The sequence below is a fragment of the Telopea speciosissima genome, chromosome 11 (genome assembly GCF_018873765.1).
Source record: "Telopea speciosissima isolate NSW1024214 ecotype Mountain lineage chromosome 11, Tspe_v1, whole genome shotgun sequence".
Classification (NCBI taxonomy): domain Eukaryota; kingdom Viridiplantae; phylum Streptophyta; class Magnoliopsida; order Proteales; family Proteaceae; genus Telopea; species Telopea speciosissima.
The window spans coordinates 38,386,412-38,401,985 of record NC_057926.1 but is presented as its reverse complement, the minus strand read 5'-3'; the positions used below and the strand labels follow the sequence as shown (position 1 = coordinate 38,401,985).

Sequence of the window (15,574 nt, the reverse complement as noted above, 5' to 3'; positions counted from 1 at the left end):
GACTCAGGATAACCAAACAGTTTTTCAAGAAGATTCAGGATGAATCAAACTGACACACTCAGGGTAACCAAACAGTTTTTTAGGAAGATTCAAATCACAGAATCATAGTAACTAAATAGTTAATTTGTCAGAATTACGAATCCACAACAAAAAAAATCTCTATGGAATTATGTCCAGAATCAATACATTCACCAACAGATTTACGCAACCAAACCCATCCTCAGGTGTTCTTAGTGAATCGCATCCATAATTGTAGGCTTGTAGCACTTTGATGATCTTTCTTCTTAGTAATATTTGCATCATACTATCATAGTATTTCTTTCTCCTAAACCCTAATAATTTCTATCCATCCACTTATATTATTCTCCAATCATTTAATCCTATTGGCAACCCTAAATTGCTATGGGGCTACATCATGAGCTAAAATGGGCCAGCATACAAAGGTTTCTACACCTGTCCTGAATCAGAAGTGCAAGCTTTAGAAGGAGATTCTTGAGGTCGTAGGCAATTGCTTTTACTTTTTGCCAAAAATATATGCCATTGGACAAGCTTATGGCCTGCCAACGCAAGAGATTCTCTGCTTATGCAAAGGGTACATCTTAGGGGGACCAGAAATATTCCACATGGAAGCAATTCGTAGTCACTATTTCATAGTTCATCTTGATGTGACATGAAGAAGAAATCCTTACAATATTGAAAACATAAAAAGAAAAAAGCGTCTCAATGCACAAGGCTCCTGCTACTGTAAGGTCTAGAAATGGCAAATGTAAACAGCCTTACCCCCGCTTCACGAATAGACTGTTTTCAAACTGTTTTCTAAATAAAAAAATTTTCCTGAAATTATTTATGAATTTTCCAAGTGGTGGACCGAGCATGAGCCTCCCACCAAGGTAGCAAGTTGGGTGGGATCTTAACAAAACTATGAGTTTTTCCCATTCTAGTTGTTAAACCTATCAGTAAATTGTTGGTCTAATTGCCACTACAACTAACAATCCAAATTTCATTTAGAAAAGTCAACATTTCACTACTCAACCTGGAGACCTAACCCCACTATCAGGCATAGCGGCAGAATTTGATATGCATTCTTGTTGCAAGAGAGAGAAATCTCTCGCAATTCTCTCTGATCCAATCGACCAGAAATTTGAGATTATATGATAGCTATCTTAATTCTCTATCAAACCCAACCAATAAGCACCTGATTTAACAAGAAGATAGTGAATGAAGGAATTTGATGAGAAACAGAGCCAGGGGGAGGTTCTTTACTTCTTTTTAAGCAGCCATTTTTGCTTATGTCTAGTTCTAGTTGTAACAGAAGAAGACCCTCCTATAGTTAAGGACGGATGTTTTGGGTTGCCAAAGAAGGATAACCTGTGCCCAAAATCTCAAGCCAAACCGAATGAAGAATGGCGATTCAGTTCAGTTACTATTGATAACAGCGAAACAGAGGAAAACGATGGCAGAATGCCAGATATTGAGGAAAAGAGAGAAAATAGCAGTGGGATTTCTTGGAGGCTATAGTGTATGATCTGGGTCTGGAGCGAAATAAAATGGTAATGGCCTGCACGCCTACAACTTACTTCATTATAAATTGTTCACCAGAGGCTTCTTCTCTAGCTTGAGAGGCATTCAGCAAGAAGTACCTCATCTCCGCTCTTTTAAACCATGTGATCAACTGATCAAGGATCCGAATAGAATTTTCACCAAAGGTGAAGTAAAGCTAATTATAGGATGGAAAGGGAAGACTGCACACCTTATATCCGACTGCCAATAAACTGTTGAGACAATTATCTTGTTGGGCCCATCCAAGGATCAACAGCTAACCTGTGGGTGTTTCTGTGAGGCCCTGAAGCTTTTTCAGACCTGAAGGTAAACTAAGAAAAGTGTATTGATGTGGATGGAAAATTTATGAAACCAGTTTGTAGGAGAAGGGTGTGCAAGTATCTTGGCCTACTTAGTTGTCTGGTGCCTTTTTTTCTTTTGAAGGGTGAGTGGAAGGGTATTTGCCATTTCACCTACTTGGGATGGATATTGGTGCATACACAAGATCTTCTACATCATAGAAACTAATGATCAAAGGGTTTGTGGGACTGCTTGCAGGAATTGATAGGCAGATATGTCGTAGGAGTAGCTAAGATTACTATGATGCCAGTGTGATATAGATGATCCCACTGGCAATATAGATGATCCGACTAACAAGAAGAGTTAACACCTTTTAAGTGATGAAACAGTAAGGGCTAGAAGGGATCAGCAGACAAAACCTTGTTCCCCTATAAACCGAACAAAGTCCAAACCAACTGAAGGTTGTATATAGTACTCAATTTATAACAATCCAGACACTGTAAAGAGTTTCCCAGCCAGCTTCCAATAGGTTGACCAATTAACTCTAAAGAGTGTACTAATCTGCAGATTTCTGGGCAACCTCTAGATGAACAGCACTCAACCAATAATCATAGACATATCAACAGTGGTCCAAATTAAAGTATATGAAAACAGCAACAAACGGCAGAGGGATACTAGGGTTTTAACCTCACTAAACAATGACAGTACATCTAAGCCAAACATATAGAGTCAAACTTTCTTTGATAGAGTACATACATCTGTACACCAGATCTAAGTTGCAACCAATCCTGGTTCTCAGAAAACTATATGCTCAATAGCTATGTGCCTCCATTAGATCTTTGTTAACGGATTGATCTTCTCAGACAGAGCCTTTTCTAATTTTGGCATAATTGTCGAAATATCTCATGAGAAGATTAGAGATTGCATAGATATACAATGACAGTGATTTACTGCTTCTAGGGGAAATGCTTTTCCTCTTCTTTTGTATGCTACACTTTTTGGTGGGGGGTAGATAGGCATGAACCCTTGGTTCAGATTACACAACCCTTTTAATAGGATCTCAAGAAAATCCTAAAACAGAGTTTAGGTCAACAATAGGGTCAAAGCCAACCTTATCCCATGAAGGTCAGATTCTGGCAAATGTTCATAAGCTGTTAGAATAGGCAAACCGTAAAATACAGCAACGTTCTAACGGTCAGATTGAGCACAATGGCCAAAAAATAAAATTTGAAACCTGTAATCCAAAATCAAGTGATTTCTCATAACAACAGATCAGCAGGTCTAATCTAGCTAAAACTCTGGTCGAAAAGCATTTGAGGAAGACCTTTGACACCTCAAAAGATGAGGGTAATCTGCTGGCCAGATTCCCTATGACACCCAATATCAACTTCAGCAATTTGGTGCTCAAAACAGGGCTGCCACCAACTCTATGTTGGTGATCCTTTGCTGTGTTTAAATCCCAACATGAACAGGATATGAACAGAAATAATGATTGAAAATTCACCCTTTCAAACTCAGTTTAAATCAAGTTCAGTGAAAACCATTAACAATTGGAGAAAGAGCACTTACTTGAGAGGAGAAAACAGAAAATAGAGAAGGGGATTATGACCTTTGATTTCCCATCAATAGGCCTATATCAGAATCTCTCTAATCCCAAGAGTTTCTCACTCTTCATTGGGTCTCACAGCAACAAAAATGCAACAGCCATTATTCATAAAAATCGTTGGGTGGCAATAGCCTGCAATCAGTTTATTCAAAAGAAAATCCCTAGCTAAGTAAGAGGCTTGTCTAACCCAACTTAAATAGCCAATAGGAAACACAAAACAAAAAGGACAGTTGAAAGGAAACCCTCTACACTAGGTAAAGGATTTAAACTTAAATAAAACAACTTAAACTAACTTAATAAAGTAAAGCCTGTACTCCTACCTCCAACCCATAATTTAGGCCCATTACAAAGAAAACCCATTGGACCAAAGGCTCAACACATTTATAACCCAACTCAAGGCTTGTTTTCACTGAAATAAACTCAATTCTATGTTTTATCTGCATCAATTCTCCCCAGATTAAAAAATAAATCCATCCTCGGGTTTTGCAGTAATGAAGGGGAAACAAGAAGTGAGTAACAGCTTTGACCATTCCCAAAAAACTCTAGTCATGTAGGGACATTAGGAATAAAGTCTTCAACCTGAGTTTTCTCTTCAAAGTAGTAAGATGGAATCACAAACTCAATAAATTCTCCAAAGGTAAAAAATAGCATCAGGTATGGTGACAGCTTCATACAGAGTGTACTCAAAGTCTTCCTTAATCACGACCTCATCTGGTACTACTGCTTTAATCGTGTCTTCATCAACCTCTGTAATACAATCCTCCACATTAGCAGCCTTCGATTGTTGGTCATCCATCTTAAAGTCAAGCACTGCCTTTTCATTGTCATTGCAGGCTTCTTTGATTTCTTCATCTTTATCTTCAAATGAAAAGGAAAATCTTCATGTAAACTTTAGCTCTTGAAGGAAAATCTTCTGCATTGCAAAGAACTTGATTTTCACCTTGAGTCATTGATTCCTCTACGATTTTTATTTCCTCTTTGCCTTCACAATCCAAATCAAATTTGTGTAGGAAAATTGGATACTTTTTTTACCAACTCAAATAAGCTTTTTCTCTTTAACTATTTCCTTCATTTCTTCCTTTGATTGTGCAAAATGGAGCTCAACCTGTGCTTTAACATTATTGGTGTCAGACTTCCAACACTCTCCAACTTGCAAACTGAATTTCATAGATGGATGCTTCAAGTTGTCTTTAGCTTTGAATGCCTTTTGGTGGTAATCTTGTTGAAGGGAGAGCTTTCTTTGGATATGTTCTAGTAGATACTTGTTCTTCAAATCATGCTTCATCGCTTCCCAAGTCCTAGGCTCACAAGTTCTGACTTTAAGCTTTCCCTCATGGCATCCCCACCAATCTTTAGCATGACCATTTAATCGCAAATAAACAAATCCCAACTTCCACTCCTCTGTAGAGTTGTACCAGTCAAAATATTCCTCTAGGGAATCTAATCAATCAAGGAATAACCAGGGTCCATCTGTCTAGAAAAGTAAGGAACTTTTGGCTCCACCTTTTTTGTAGTAATATCAGCCCTAGGAAGTGCATAATATGTATCTGCAGAATCAAAATGTTGCACCATCTTTGTCATTCATTCATCCAACTATTTCAACATATCAGCAAGTTGTCGCATAGAAATCTGAACCTCTATCGACTCTGTAGGGTTAGAACCTAATGCAGCCATAACTTTGATACCAAATTGGTGGGGGTAGATAGGATAAACCCTAGATTCAGATTACAGAGCACTTTTAACAAGATCTCAAGAAAACCCTAAAACATTATTTAGGTCAACAATAGGGTCAAAGTCAACCTTACCTGATAAAGGTCAGATTCTGGCCATTGTTCATACACTGTTCAGAATAGGCAAACCCCAAAATACAGCAACGTTCTAACAGTCGAATGAGCACAACAGCCAAAACAGTAAAAGTTTGAAACTTATAATCCAAAATCAACTGATTTCATATAACAACAGATCAGCAGGTCTGATCCAGCTAAAACTCAGGTCGAAGGAGCCTTTTAGGAGGATATTTGACACCTCAAAAGATGAGGGTAATCTGCTGGACATATTCCCTATGACACCTAATACCCACTTCAGAAATTTGGAGCTCAAAACAGGGCAGCCACAAACTCTATGTAAGTGATTCCTTTGCTGTGTTCCAACATGAACAGGATATGAACAGCAACAATGATTGAAATTAACCCTTCCAAACTCAGTTTAAATCAAGTTCAGCAAAAACCATTAACAATAGGAGAAAGAACACTAACTTGAGAGGAGAAAACAGAAAACAGAGAAGGGATATGACCTTTGAATTCCCACCAACATGCCTAGATCAGAACCTCTCCAATCCCAAGAGTGGATTTCCGATATTAATTTATTGCACCTCCTCGTTAGAAGACGAACATTACCATTGTCTATGTGCGGCAAAATCACTAACCAGTAAGCTAGCAAGCCTTGAATACCTAAGTACTTGATGCTGATACACCAATCCTCATTTAACCTCCACTTTCTTTAAAGCCATTAATTTTGTGGAAATCATAAGAATTCATTCTCTACAGAACACTCCAACGTAACTCATTCTCAACTTCCCCTCCACCTCAACTTGCAACACAATCGTGACCTTAACTCATCTAAGCCTTATACTTACTAGTTTGGGTCAGCTAGAAAACTCCCCCCTTGCATTAACTCTAGCGTTCAAAATAACCTCATCTAACACGTATTATGGAATAGAATTATCATCAAAATTCTTTTTTCCTTCTCACAGGACTCTCACGTCTCAATTTCCTAATTAAATTTGAGCACTAACCCACAACATCGAACAAGACTTTGATTTTGATAATACCCAACACCCCCAACAAAGATGAACACAATTTGCAACAATAGATTACGAATTTTATGGACATAAGCAAATCAAATAACCTTTACAAGGAGAAATAATGCTTACATTCATAGGGCGTAGAAGCAGAGGAGTGATGATAATAAGAGATAAGGTTCGTTGAAGAAGCTGAGGGCTGTCGCATTGGGGGAGGTCCCCGGTGAAAATCCCCGCTGTCCTGCTGTTGCTGCTGCTTGCTTCTGCTGGTGGGCCTGGTCACCGTACATCATCCTTTCTTGCAGAAGAGGATAAAACCCTAAATCTCCATTTGCAACCCCCCCCCCCGGAAGATTATCTGAATCTGATTAACAATAACAAATAAGGAAATAAACCACAATTTCACCAAGTTAGAGGAGATCTCTAGCAACTTTATAATGTCATGGAAGGGGGAACTGGCAGCAATTGGGTGAAGCTCGAGCGGGAACGAGGAGACAATACAAAATTTCCCGGGTTCTAGGGTGTTTTAAAACTCTGCTAAGAAAACTGAAATCTACACCTGGGTGCCAACGGTTAGAGAAACTACTATTAGAGAGAATTCCGATCCAAATCGGCCTGAATCGGTTCAGGCATCAGAAATCTAAATTATTTTTATGGTGAAAATTGAATCGGTTCAGGAATCAAAAATCGGCCCATTAATCGGTTCGATTCAAGATGAATTATAAAGAAAATGACTAGGAAACAACGATGTGGAAATTTGGGATCAAATTATGTTTTACAGTCTGGGGTACCTTTCATAAATATTGGGACTAAGTTTCCCTCCACTTACACTTACGGTGAATGGACATGGGGGGGGGGGGGGGGATGTACTAAAACCCTATAGAGGTTGATGAACCCTAAAATGGTGTGGTGAACCTTTCTACCCAATGGAAGAAAACTTTCTCCTAAATATTACGCTTGGAGTATCTCATGTATATATAAATTGAGTAAATTATTCTCCCCCCTCCCCTCGATTATGCTCAAATGACAAACCCCTCCCCTGGGTATTGTGTAATGACTCTCCCCTCTCCTGCATTAACAAGATTCTATCAACCGTACCCATTCCGTTAAAAATGACTGTTAAGTGATGACATCACCTTAAATATATTCATTTAAACCCACAAATACCCTTATGATTGTGATGTCCCAAGAATACCCTCCCTAATGCCCTTCTTCTTCTTCTTCTTCTACCTGCAACGCCATTTGCCCCCAACCCAGATGAACTATACGAATAAGAAACCAGAAAACAAAATGATTTGAACAATCAAACAGCACCAAGTGCTTTCCACCCAAGTTTTTGTTTTTTACATCGACACCATACTTGATCGCCACGCCTGTAAGGGTATCAAATTTAGAAACATAATGTTCAATATAATTAACGCCACCGTCGGAGAAGAAGATGACACAGGGAACAAAAGCAAATCATTGGACATTGTCGTCTGATTGTTCTCCCTGCTATCACACATTCGATCTAACACAAACTAGTGATTTCCATTTCCACTGCCCCACTTTTATCTAACTGCATCACTAATAATTTTCCTCAATCCAAGAAAACCCTAAATCCTTCCAATCCTAAAGAACTCTCATCATACCCTCACCTGTAACCCTTCGAAAACCAAGGATTCTCAAAAGACCCACAAAATTTTCTCTTGTTTTGCACAGATCAGGAAATGCCGCACCAAAATCTTAATAGAATTCACACAAAAAAAAAAAAAAAAAACCCAGTGGTAAAATCGCAGGAAATGAGGAATTCATAGTTATTCGTAACCTTTTGATACGACAAATCATGAGGAAAGGGATTAAAAGAACAAAAACCCATAAAAAGACCAGAGATGGAGCGAAATGGGTTTCTTAGATCTCAGTGCACCGTTATCAGATTTGGATTTAGTCCTGTGTTCCAGTGTAGAATTCTGCTTTGACGATTCTTCCTCTGTTCTAGGCTTTAGGATGCTATTAGGAGGGTCGTTGGCATTTTCTGCATCCAGTAGTAGCCAATTTTCCGCTGTTGATGGTGGTTCTGGGTTTTGAAATCTGGTTGACAAAGGGACAAAGGGATTATTCAGGTTGTTTTTACCGACAACGATGGCCTGCATTTGGATCACCGTCAATAGGCCGTCTTTTGCCAAGACTGCTCTGACTCATCAAGGGCGATACCGGTCCAAGCCGAGATGGGAGTTGCAGGTCCAAGAGATTTGAGTTGCAGGGGGTTTCAACTCCTCATCTTCGAGTTTCTCTTTTCCAATGGTTGAAGACGATATGGAAAGGAGAAAGAAGTAGAATGTTTTAAGACACTAGGGTAATATGGTCTTTTTGTAAGACTTAACTCTCAGAGGGTAATATGGTCTCTTTGTAACACTCAACTTTCAAAGGGTAATATGGTCTTTTTCTAACACTTAACAGTCATTTTTAACGGAATGGGTACGGTTGATAGAATCTTGTTAATGCAGGGGAGGGGAGAGTCATTACGCAATACCCAAGGGAGGGGTTTGTCATTTGAGCATAAGCGAGGGGAGGGGGGAGTAATTTACTCATATAAATGGGAAAAGGTTGGGCACACCTAAGGGTGTAAATCGGTTTGGAATTCAAATAGAACTTGTTCAGTTCGGTTTGGTTTCAGTTCTTATTCGGTTCTTGCATTTTTCGGTTCCGGTTCCTATACTCGATTTATATATTATAATATAGTAGTATTATAAAATATTAATATACTATATATATATAGAGTATAATATATTATACTATAATATCGTAGTATTATTATATAAAAAAGGGTAGATTACACGTCACCCCCTGGTTTTCAAACTAAACTCAAATCACCCCTTCTACAGTAATGGTGTTAGTCTGCTATTAGTTATTGGTATGAAAGGACTATTTTACCCACCCTTGTACTAAAACATTAGAATTAAATTTACAATACTATCCTTCCTTTATCTTCAACATTGATCAAGGGTTTAGGGATTTAAATTTATTAAACTGGCTGACATCATCACTTAATAGCATAACACTAACGGTAGGGACTAATTTGTCATATTGGGGTCATTTTAAAGTGGGAGAGACAGAGAGAGAGCGAGCCTGAGGGTGTCAAATTAGAGCTGAAATTGAAAACCAAAATCAAAACCGAACCGAATAAAATGTGATTACTACTTGATCTGAAATGTAGGAACTTAATTCGGTTCAGTTCTTGTTCAAGCATAGGAACTATCGGTTCAACCGGAATCGAACCAAATAAAATGTGATTACAATCTGATCTGAACTATAGGAACTGAATTCAGTTCAATTCCGGTTCAAGCAAAGAAATTGTCGATTCAATCGAAACCATGATGTCCCATCCCACACCCTCATTGGTTCCACCCGTTAGCTTACCACACATTGGTGGTGTGTCTATCCTCTCCCTAATAACTTAAATCACATCATACCCAATAACTGTTACTAGCTTGGATGCTGATCAACATGTCTTTGATTTTGGTTCTCATTGTACAATGGATGAATCTCCCCATGCAACACCATCACCGAATTTAGATAACCCTTGAGCTAATGCACTCGGATCATCCTACCCTAATTTTTTTATGGTAGCTTTTCAAAAGATAACTGTAAAGCTAGATGGGCATCTATTATTTTTCACAATCAATCTATTATTGCCTCCCTCCTGTATGGACTGTGGTTATGAAAGAAGTGCACAAGAGGCAGAAGCTCGCTTGGGGACTGCTCTTGCCTCTTGGGGTGCAAAAAGCAAGATCCATAGGCCTCGACATCTGGATTGACTATGAATTGAAGAACTTGTTGGTTGGATCACTCGAATCCTCATCTCCATGACCATGGGAAGTGTTCACCTTTTTTTTTGTTTGGTTAATTGGGAGCTTTTACATATATAGTTGATAGAAGAGAGGGGGGGGGAGATCGAACCGGGGAAGGGATAAGATACCAGCCAAGAGACTCGAACTCGAGACCTTTTGGTGAGCATGGGCCGAAGCGCACCACGGCTCACCAATTGAGCTAAGCAGTTGTTGGTAAGTGCTCACCTTTTTATCTAGCTGTTCAAGCTAGACTCAATGGACATATTTTGAACAATGCCGAGTCTATATCTCCCCTTTAATCTATCTATGTTTTTCTTCACTCCAACCCCTCCACACACAACAAAAAAAAAAAAAACGTTACAAACTTGGAAATGTAAAATAGAAGAGTAACATCGACACATTAGTATGGAAGGAACTGTAGTAGTTGATGAGAAATCCCACATGTTTATTTATCTCAACAAACCACCCTCACCATCTCAGTGTGTTTTTTTTTTTAATGGTAACTCTGTCAACGAAATACATTGAAGGGAAAATTAGTTTGCCGAGATGAATCTACCTAGGGCTGCAACAAGGTCGGATAGGGTTGGGCCTTTTAAAATCTCAGCCCAACCCTAGGTTCCCCTTAGCTGGGCCTAGGCCCAGCCCTGACTCAGGGTCAAAAAAATCCAATCCTGACCCTAGGCTTAGGGTCAGACAATGGGGGGGGGATACATGGTCTTGCCAGGCTAGAAGAAGAAAAAAAAAAAAAAGATGATGAAGAAGAAGAGGTAGACAGGGTCGGGTTGTGCCTGGGCTAAGCTCAGTTCGAGGCATCAACCCTGGCCCGGCCCGGCCTTAACTCAAGGTCAGAAATTTTCAAAGCTGACGGCTGATGTGCCCTCAAGGCCAAAGTATCTCAACCCAGGCCATATTCTGGCTCAAGATGGGCTCGGGCTGTCAGGGTCAAACTTGCACCCCTAAAACCACCCACCTTTTCACGGTATTATAACACCCTATCAAGAGTTTGTTTCTGTCAAGAACGTGTGACATGTGACATTTTTTATCTCTTACTTAATGTTTCATCAAATTGTATATTCTGAAGATTGTTTGCCGATGAGAGAGAGAGAGAGATTATACATGGGCTGATCCATCTCAGCCCAATGTTTCACATGCTTGGGCTGGGCTTGGTATGGGCCATGAATGTTCAGGCATGAGTAGTTCCATTAATGGGAATTATAAATTATCATTAATTAAAAACCCATAAATGGAGTCTTTGAGTGTATGAAATGTTTGGTTAGTGAAGATTAATTACAACCAACCAGTCAATTAGTCCCTCCAGCCAGGAGATTTTGGAAGTCAAAATTAATCAATCAAGCTTGCTGGGTCAACCCTAACCATATCTTTTGATACATATCCTTTGGATAATCAGCCAAGTATCATTTCATCATTTCATTAATTATTCAAATTAGCATTTAATTTTAATCACATTACATATTACCTTTTTTGGCTTTTTCCTCTTAACATTTACTCCCTCATCTTCTCTTTCCACCACCCACCAAGTAAAAAGAATTCTATCTTTCCTATCTTTCCACAAACGTGTCCTAATTCCTAGATATTATATTTAAGATGTTAGTTAATTTATCATTATAACAGTCAATTATGGATTTCTAATCTCATTTCATAGAATCCTAGCTATAAGCTATAGTTTGAATCTTATGGCAAGATTAATATAATACATATTGACATTTCATGGTGGAATATGAGATCTCAGTCAAGGAAAGAATAATCCTTAATGTGATTATGATTAATTAATAACAAATTAAACATTATAAATATGAATTAAGAAAGTTTATTTGAGGTCTTGTGAAGGTTATATATATATATATATATATCAAGAATCAATACTCATAACATTAAATACAAAATAGAAGATTACAAATGTACTAGTAGTTATCTACATGAAAAGCTACACGTACATGAACAAAGATCCAAAGGAACCAAGGTAGAAGGAAAAATTAGCTGTTATTAATTTTTTTTTTGTTAAGGCTAATGACATAGAAGATGATTATTGCAAGGCATAATTAACCAGTGTTGAAGAAACTCAAGACAAGAAAAAGTCTAATCTAGATTATGAAATTAACACGTTTTCTAATTAAAGACGCTATGGTTAGTAGCTTAACGACCATTAGGAGGTACTAAGAAATAACTTTACTTGATGATTAGCTAAGATTTCATTAAGAAACTCATGCATGGCACATAATTTGATTGGTAATTAAGTGTAATTTCACAATTGTAATTTGACATGAGGGTTGATTAAGTCGCATTTACACATGCTTATCTCATGATTAGATAAAGGATGACATCTAATATTCTAATCTATGTAGATGGTTTAAAAGGGTTAGTAATAATCTTCCTAGTAATTGTCTCTCTTAATTTTAAACTAAGGAAGACCAGTTTAGGTAAATATTTCCTTAAACCAGAGAAGGGAACAAGAAATTATTCTACCCTTATAAGTTCCCATTCAAGTAACCTAGTCCAATAAGAAAACCCATTAGAGAAACTTGTAGAGGTAAGTGATGAGGTAAGGAAAGAGGAAAAGCCATACAAATTTCTACCCTCTTTTTAACTCCCCCATTGACTAATAAATATAATGATGTCACTTAAATGCACCACTTTATACTAAACCTAGAGCTGACCATGGTTAATTGGTCGGAAGAACTGAGTAAGAAATGACAACCATGCCCTCTGCAAGCTTGAAGATGTTGGAGTCATAATTTTGGCCTTTGTGATCATTTTTTCCCCTAAAAGGATGAGCTATTAAAATTAAAAATACAAAAGAGAAAGAAAACCGGATTAACGTCTAGGCATACCCATACGAATATCAGAAACAAAAAGATAAAGAATCCTCACCTTAGTCATGGTCATCAAAGAACCCTATCTCAAAACCCAAAAGTAAATCTAGAGAAAATCATAGGTGAAAGTTTTCATACACGGTCGTGTAAACCGTGTATGTGAAAGAGTCTCTCACAAAAAGTTGGAAGAGTCATAAATCCCCACCCATTAATTAATGCCTTGAAACTCCCACCCTTTCACATACACGATTTACACGACCGTGTATGAAAACTTTCCCCCAACGATATTTAGGTCTACAATTAATATCTCTATGAACTTCCTCTTTTATGAAAGAAGAAAGTCAATCATTGAAGGAAATTTCTCTTTGAACTTTCCTAGTGATCATTAAACATTAATAAGTCTTTTCTTTTAATATGCCTTTTAAATAAGGGTGTTTTTAGACGTCATTATGCCTAGTGAAGTATAATTCTTCACTATTTGTGACTTGGCAGGACATGGGTTATGCTATGTGATAGAGGACTTTACATGCATCTCAATGGTCAAATTTAATCCACAGTAAGGAAGGAAAGTTGCTCAAACTCTGATTCAAAAGTCTAGTAAAATCATCAAAATGCCATCAAATGGAGATGGATATAAAATACAAAATGACATCTTTTGTAATTTTAGTCACTCCGTCTGCTCATTTTAAGCTGATCAACCGAACCAATGAAATGCTTACTTGGTCCTCTATCACATGGACTAACCCATGTACTGTCATGTAGCAAATTGTGAAACGTTATACTTCAATAGGCATAGTGACGGAGAAGAAAACACGTTAAACAAAGAATATTTAGTGGTAACTGCCTTCCCCCTGCTTGTAGTAGTTTAATTATCTGTCACATGATAGGTTAGATGGGGCCCAAATTTCAGTGACAGGCGGTGCCTATTCCCTCTGCATGTGCCAAGTTCAAGTCCAATTTGGTTTGTCCACGGGTCCTAATAATTTATGGAAAAATGATTCAAAATTATTTATCTCTGTAATTGGACTAGGATTAAAATAAACTGCAATGCAGGTATCTGGCGGGGCACTACAGTGCGACCTAGAGAGCTCAACATATGGAAGAAGCTTCATCCAATGGTGCGAGCTCGATGCAAGGCAGTTTTTTTTCTTTTCTTTCATCTCAAGGTCGGCGCTGTTGGATGTCTCATGTTCCACCTGTCGAGCTCTCAGCTCCGCACTACAGTGCACCACCAGATCAGGGCAATACAGAGGATTTTTTTTCCAATTTGACAATTGAAAATACAACAAAAATGATCTCAAATTTGACATATGACATATAAATGTAATCCTGAATCTCCATATTCAGTGGTAACTGCCTTCCCTGTGTATACGGGTAAATCTGCTTCCTTTGCTTAATTGAAAAAAAAGCCAATTTTATGGTCCAATTTTCAGGAAAGAGCAATAAATGAAAGTGTCCAAGGGTGAAAGGTTCTTTACTTCTTCAAACTTTGGTCTATATTCTTGTACAGAAATCTTTGAACACTAATCAAGAGTAAATTTGTACTATGTTTAAGGAATTCCTTAATTTGAATTGAGGAAGCAATGTAATGAGGGCAATATCAAATTGATTTCAACCTTTTTCTATCCACAAAAATCGCATCTAACATCTTCAACTTCTTTTGATCCATGCCAAAGATCAAAAATCATTTTCAATAAATTCAGTAAAGAAACCCAAAACTTCTTCATGAAGTCCATGTTGAGTAGACCAACAACTACTGAGTGACTAATCAGCTGACCTCTTTCTTTTTTTTCTTCCTTTTTTGTCCAAGAAACCCATGTCTAAGATTTAAATTGGAACAAAAGAATTTGAAATTTATTCAGGATATTGCGGAATTATATTATTAAGAATTTTCTTATAATCTTTATCCTTTCAAGTGCGCTGCATTGCCTAGTGCATCTTCAAAATGCATCAGACGATAGCCACTACACTTGGGAGGATAAAAATCCAAGTCTCAAGTACAATGTACCGTTTGATGCACTTTAAAGGTGCATTGAGTAGTGCATCACACTTGAGAGGATGAAAATCCAAGTCTCAAGTGCGGTGCACCATCCAATGCAATTTTTTTTTTGTACGAATCCGATGCACTTTAAAGGTGCATGGGTAGTATGAAAATCCATTTCTTATTAGGTGTCAATATATTTGTAACTTTACTTTTTTTGCAATTTTTTTAATGCAATACTTAATGCAAGGGTAAAAAAAGTTACGCAGAAAAGTTGAAAGTCATTTAATGTAGTTCCTATATGAAATGACAAATTTACTTATTTTGGGATAAGACGGAGGGCAATTAAATGAAGGTGTAAGTTCTAATCCCACTTATAGAGGTGCCATTATTAAGTGTCTTTATTTGTAATCTTCTAATGGCTTATATGTACATGCATATGTGAACATGTTATTATTTGGTTTGCTACATCAAATTGATTTTACTCTATACTTGATCTCATTGTGATTAGGATAGAACAAAAGAAAGTAGGGACATGGGAGATGCAAAATCATAGGTACGTACTTTACTCACATGTTGAGTTTTTCAGGTTTCACAGTAGAAAACATATCTATGAAAATCCTTGGATATGGGACATGCATAGTCGTAGTAGTTATTGGAACTACTGCTATGCATGCATGTCAATAC

The 15,574-nt window shown here is 37.7% G+C and overlaps 1 long non-coding RNA gene across 1 annotated transcript; it reads right to left on the bottom strand.

The window, feature by feature from the left end:
- Positions 1 to 4,088: 4,088 nt before the first annotated feature.
- Positions 4,089 to 10,068, bottom strand: LOC122646534. The gene is made up of 3 exons (XR_006330641.1): positions 10,059 to 10,068; positions 6,019 to 6,029; positions 4,089 to 4,220 (listed from the first exon to the last, which is right to left on the bottom strand). It is a non-coding gene; the product is annotated as an uncharacterized LOC122646534 (long non-coding RNA).
- Positions 10,069 to 15,574: the final 5,506 nt, after the last annotated feature.